Source organism: Lynx rufus, unplaced genomic scaffold (genome assembly GCF_022079265.1).
Source record: "Lynx rufus isolate CCGP_SWC_20201006 ecotype Redwood Valley unplaced genomic scaffold, mLynRuf1.p SCAF_5, whole genome shotgun sequence".
In the NCBI taxonomy this organism is placed as follows: Eukaryota; Metazoa; Chordata; class Mammalia; order Carnivora; family Felidae; genus Lynx; species Lynx rufus.
The window spans coordinates 152,419,505-152,425,614 of NW_025814867.1; positions in this window are offsets into that span (position 1 = coordinate 152,419,505).

Genomic DNA, 6,110 nt, shown 5'->3' on the forward strand with positions numbered 1-6,110 from the left:
CAGCCCAACAGTTCCCCAGGTACCTGCAAATGGAGACTGGACACTGGCTATAGGAGAAGTGTATATCATATATGTATATATATATATATATATTTACATCATGAAAGGAACGGAATACTGACACATGCTATAACATGGATGTCCCTTGAGGACATGATGCTGAGTGACAGAAACCCATCACAAAACACCACATACTGTACAATCTCATTCATGCAGAGAGTCCACAAGAGGCAATTCTAGAGACAAAATCAGATTGGTGGTTATTTGGGACTTAGGGACAATAGGGTGATAGCTAACGGAAACAGGTTTTCTTTTTAAGGTGATGAGCTGTTCTAAAATTGACTGCATAGTAGTTGTACAGCTCCATGAAAAGTCTAAAATAAAAACGATTGAATTGTGTACTTTAAGTGGGTCGGTTTTATGGTATGTGAATTAGATCTCAACAGAGTGTGTGTGTGTGTATGTGTGTGTGTGTGTGTGTGCGTGCACATATACGTACCTACACACACACACAAACACAATGTTTTTTCGTGACTTCTAAAAAATGTTAATAATCCTTAATGGAAGTATTTATGCCCAGCCAGGAGAGAGACTTTTTAAAAAAAATTTTATTATTATTATTTTTTTTTTTTATAGAGAGAGAGCATGAGCAGGGGAGAGAAAGAATCTCAAGCAGACTCCACTCTCAGTGCTCAGTGCCCAACGCGGGGCTCAATCCCAAGACCCCGGCATCATAACCTGAGCCAGAATCAAGAGTCAGACACTCAACCAACTGAACCTCCCAGGCACCCCCAGGAGAGCCTATTAAAAGTGCATTTTGAACCTCTGTTGTCACACAGGAAAGGATAGTTTGGAGAGATCGACCGAGATGACCCAGTCTCTGCCTGTGACGTGGCTAATGGGGCCCTGAAGGTGGAGAAAGCCCTGGGACAGACGTCCCCCCCCCCCCGGGACCAACTATATCATTTGGAGGGCCCATTGCAAAATGAAAACGGACCTCTTGTTTCAGACAGTCACTAGGAATTTCAAGATGCCAAGTGGAACCCTGTCCTCTTCTCCAGCCGTGGGGGCGGGGGCTGTTCTCACCGCATGAACCTGCCTGTCAGCTCTGCTTCGTTTTGATGAAAGGGTATTTCTTCGCCAAAACAGGGGACTCCAACAGCATTCTGTGAGACTCTTCCAAAAGATGGGTGCTGATGTTTCTCTCCCTTGACAGCTAAGTGTGGAGAATTGCTTTCCTCCTTGTCCTCCACCCGACCCAAAAGGCATGTTCAAGTGCAGTGGTGAAATTTTTGGCATTTAAGAGGTAAAAGAAAGCATTAGCTGGGAGCAAAGTACATGAGGAGGTGTGATTTACATAACAGCTACAAAACAAAGGTACTAATAGCTCAGTGGGTCTGAAATAGACAAAGAGACCAAAATTCCTAAGTGCAAAGGAGTCGGGGAAAACCTTGCAGCAATTGGAAAACCATTCTTCAAAAGGATGGACACCCCCCGAATATCCCAACATCTTCGCGATTGATTCACATGCCTGCTTGAGTGTGTTGCATTATTTAGCTTTAAAACATTAATCCAGGTTTCAGTTGCCACCAAAGCGGCGGGTGAATTAACCTTTACTTAATCACTTGCTAGGCTGACCGCCACAGCAGTGACTAACTCTTCGCTTGTGCGAGGCCTAGTGTGGCTCAGTGTTGGGTTTGCGAGGCAGACAGTCAGGCTGATGAGCTGAGCATATTATCCAGTTGAGTGCATACTGTGGGAATCATTCTGTGATTCAGGAAAAAAAAGCACACGCAACTCCAAAATCATATATCTGTACCGGTCTGACTCACACTGCAGACACATTTATTTAGGGATTATCGATTTTACAGCATACAAAGGGTCTTTTGCTATTTTTGTTGTTCAGACTTGCCTAAAGCATGGCATCACGCAGTTTAACACCACGGCGGATTTTGAAGGTGTTTTATATACTCCGAGAGTAATACCTTATAAGGGAAAATGCCGGCAAGGGCCAGTCGGCCTGGAAATAACCCCCAGCCCCAGCCCTGCCAGGAAACAGCCGCATGACCGCAGGTAAGGGATTGATCGTCCTCGGGCCTCAGTTTCCTTATAAAAACAGGAGCTGATCTCACTTATCAGATCTCTGAAGTTTTTTCCAGTTTTAAAATTCAGTGTTTTCATTCCACCACCGAAGGCAAGCGAATTACGGTGAAGGAAACCGTAGGCTCCTATTGATGGCATTGGTCTTGACTTTATTCCTTGTTGTGAACCAAAGTCCTGCTCAGAGTGTAGAGCAAAGCGGCCATCAGAAGGCGCTGGAAGGGATGGTCGGAGGATCTGCTGCTGGTTTATCACACACTTGGGCTTGGACTTGGCACTGTGTGGCCGTGCATAAGAAACACTAACTCATTTCATCCCAAGGCAGCCTTTGGAGAAATGTCAGCATCGCTATTATGCAAACTTGACTGAGAAGGAAACCGAGGCTCGCAGAGGTAAAGTAGTAACTTCCGAGGGCCACAGTGGATGCCTAGTGAAAAAGACTGAACTGGGTTTTGACCCAGGGAGTCTTACCCTACAAGTTACCCTTCGGAGGTTCAGATCACAGGCTGTGTCTAGTTTTTAATGCCTTTGTACCCACGGGGAACCCAACCAATAAATGAGTGTTCTAGACACTCTTCCCCAAGAGTATAGATACCGCCTGCTCTTACACAGCTTGGGACCACCCTGTCAGGAGGCTGGGAGGCTGCCCCACGACCCCAAGTCGCCCCAGCTTCCTGGTAACTGACGCCAGCCTGCAAATGGGCAACAACAGAGAGCCGCTTGGATCGCGAATGTGGTGTCTGAGCACACGGAGGTGGGGAGAGGTGCGGGTTATAAACCTTCACTTCATCCTTTCCTTGACCCCAACATACATCCGTGGGGTCCCTGCTGCTGCCAGACCCCACCCACTCCATGACTGCAAGGTAAATAAATAGTCAACAGAGGAAATTCAAGTGCCAGATACGCGTGAGTTCCGCGATGCCCGTCTGTAAGTGAGTTTCCCCTCCCCCATCCTGCCCCTGCCCCCCAGGATCTCCAAAGTTTCCTGTTTCTGTGTGATTTTTACAGTGCTGAGGACTCATTTTTATGTCTTTAAGGGCAGGGACTAGGCTTCACTGGTCTCTGTCTTCTCAGCAGCTGACACTGTGTTTGCTGACTGGGTAAATGAGACACTTCCGACCAAATGACGTCTTTTGTGATTACAACTAGAAACCACACGTACTGTATGTTGACTATTGATTTGGATTTCAAGGTAAATACAGACATGTTTCTAAGGAAACATGTTTGGTTGTTTTTCAGGGTTTTTTGTGTTTTTTTGTTTTTTTTTTTTTTACAGAATGACTTGGGAAGCTAATCACTTTTAATAATTATGTCTGGATTCTAAAAAACTCCTGACTGCATTTCAGTCTCTAGACATTTGGTATTTAAACACACATGTTCTCCTGTAATATTCCTTTCTTCTTCTCTTCTATGAGTGTCCCTCTTTCTGGAGAGCAAAGAGTCAAGATAGCTTTTAAACTCAGTTTGACATAGTGCATCTGATCATTTCACCCCGCGTGCCTTCTGACTTTTAATTTCCTTCTAACACGTTCGACTTTTGATCTTGAAGCACAAGGGCTGTCCTTTTATTAGGTTTAATTTACTGTAAAGCTCAGTGTTCCCTGTGAATCAAGCCATAATAGTGAATAATCACAGGCTTCATTCAGTCAGCCAGGTTTTCGTTCTGCTGAGTAACTAGGAAACCGACTAGTAACAGGAAGGTTAAAAAATGTTAGGAACCCTGCTATCGCCCCAGAGCTAGGATCAAGCCATTTTATTCCTTGCACATGACTGTCCAAGCGGACAGGGACCCAGGGCAAGGGGGCTGTTTGGATGGGCCCAGGGCTCCCTGGAAGGGAAAGCAGGGGGTGACAGGGGCTTGATGAGAGTCCAGATTTGGGGCTGGCATGTGACCTCACTTTCTCTCCCCCGGCTTCCCACACCCCTTTCAGCTCTGCCATTTGTGCCTCTGGCCGGATTATTTTCAATAGGGTTTCACACAGTATATTTGAGAGGGTAGGGATAATTTCCTTCTTTTTTTTCCCCCCCACATATATGACATTTTTTCAAAGGGTTTTTCATAAAATGAAAAGAGAAGAGCTTGGAAAAAGACACTTAATCGCTATGTCATTTTGAGATTCTCTCTACCATGTGCTCAAGGCCCTGATAAGTTCTTTACCCGTTTGGTTCTGTGTAGACTGCTCATCACAGCCTGACGACGTAGGTTCTATAATCACCTTTTCTTCTGTAGAGGCGAGAACCTCCTTCACGAGTCAGAGCAGAAGAAAATAGTTGTCAGGAACGGATTATCTCCCATGCCGCTCTTCCGACATCTTTCTGCTCAGATAGGTTGTCCAACAGCCCAGCATGACCAAAGGTCCCCTCCAGGCCCCCAGCCTGGATCCGCCCCTGCAGGAGGGAAGATGGCTTCTCAAAGCATCAGTGGACATCAATGACTCGGGGAGCCTCTGAGCTCGGACCGAACACCCGTGGTCACGGGAGCCCCCCTCTGGGCGACTGAACTTAATGGAACAGCTGTAGGCATCACACTTCTCAGGCTCCATCAAGGGCTGGATGAGTAGCCTGGGGGAAAAGTCCCTCTATTCGCTGAAACTGCAGCACCCATGAGTCAGTATTTTCTGCTACAGTTAAAAAAAAAAAAAAAAAAGTAGCATACTGTTCACATCTCCATGGTAACTTACTATGGATCTGCATTCCATTTATGAAACTCCTTCTTGACCTATCTGTGATTTCTGATCCAGGATTGAATATAAACTGAGAAGCCATCAGAATCCAATCAGTCTCCTCGAAATATCAACACCGTCTGCATGCGGGTGGGGGAGTGGGGGGGGGGGGTGGGGGTGTTTCAGAGGTGTAGACTCTGCCTCTGACCCATGCAGGGGTGATGCCGGAAGAGCCTCAGGTGCCGGTGGCAACATTAAAGTGCAATAGTATCTCAATTATCCGGGTAACTCCAGATTTAGGGTTGCCATGGAAACCGGGAACCTTGGTAACAGAGTGAGATGGTTCCTGTCTCTTCACAGCACTGCAGTCCCCGAGATGCGCCAACTTTCAGTCCCTTGGCCTTCCCTACGCTGGGCTGTTTTATTTTATACCACCTTCAGGAGTCTAAATTTTCCTCCAAAATATTGAGAGCCCGAGTAGGAAATGCGCGCATTTCTAGGCATGGACTCAAGTATTTCGTTAGCAACGGAAACCGGCAGTAGGGGTGCCGGTTGTGACCGGGATTGGGAGTCAGATAAACTTGAGTTTCAACGTGAATTTCCCATTCATATGTTTTATGGCCCCGCAAGTTATTTCCCCAAGGTTCAATTGCCTCACACTGTCAAGTGGGGTCAACGATGCTTCGGAGGATGGTGAGCACTCACCCGGAGCCACTCAGCCAAGGCTGGTTACCATCCAGGCACCGCTCAACTCTAGGGGGCGCGCCTCACACGATGCCGGAGGCTGGGGGCTCCCCGGAGCAGGGCAGACTCGGCGACCCAGCCAGGGGCCCAGTTCGGACGTGTAGCATCTCAGGCGCATTTTTAGAGACTCTTCGTGACAGAATGATGAGAACTCCCGAGGCCGGGAGGAGATCCAGGAATGGGGCCTGAGCGAGTCCCTCACTACCCAAGTGTCGCAGCCCCTCGGTGCCACCACCCCGCTCCTGCCCACTTCCAGAGGCGCGCTTGGTGTGGAGGCCTCGGGACGAGGGGAGGAAACCGGATCCTCCACGGGGAGGCCCTCCCCCTGACCTCCCCGGGCTCGAGTCCCCGGCCCACCGCGGTCCCAGAACCGCAGGCGAGGGACGCAGCCGGGTGACAGCGGGCGCGGAGCGAGGTCCCAGCCGGAAGGAGCCAGCTCCGCCCCCGCTCCCCTCCCCTCGAGTCCTCACCCCTCCCCTCTTCCCTCCCACTCCTCCGCTCCCCTCCCTCCCCCACCCTCCTCTCTTCTCACCCCACCCCTTTCCTCCCCTCCTCCACCCCTCCTTTCTCCCCCTCCCTCCTCCCCTCTTCCTCCCTCTCCGC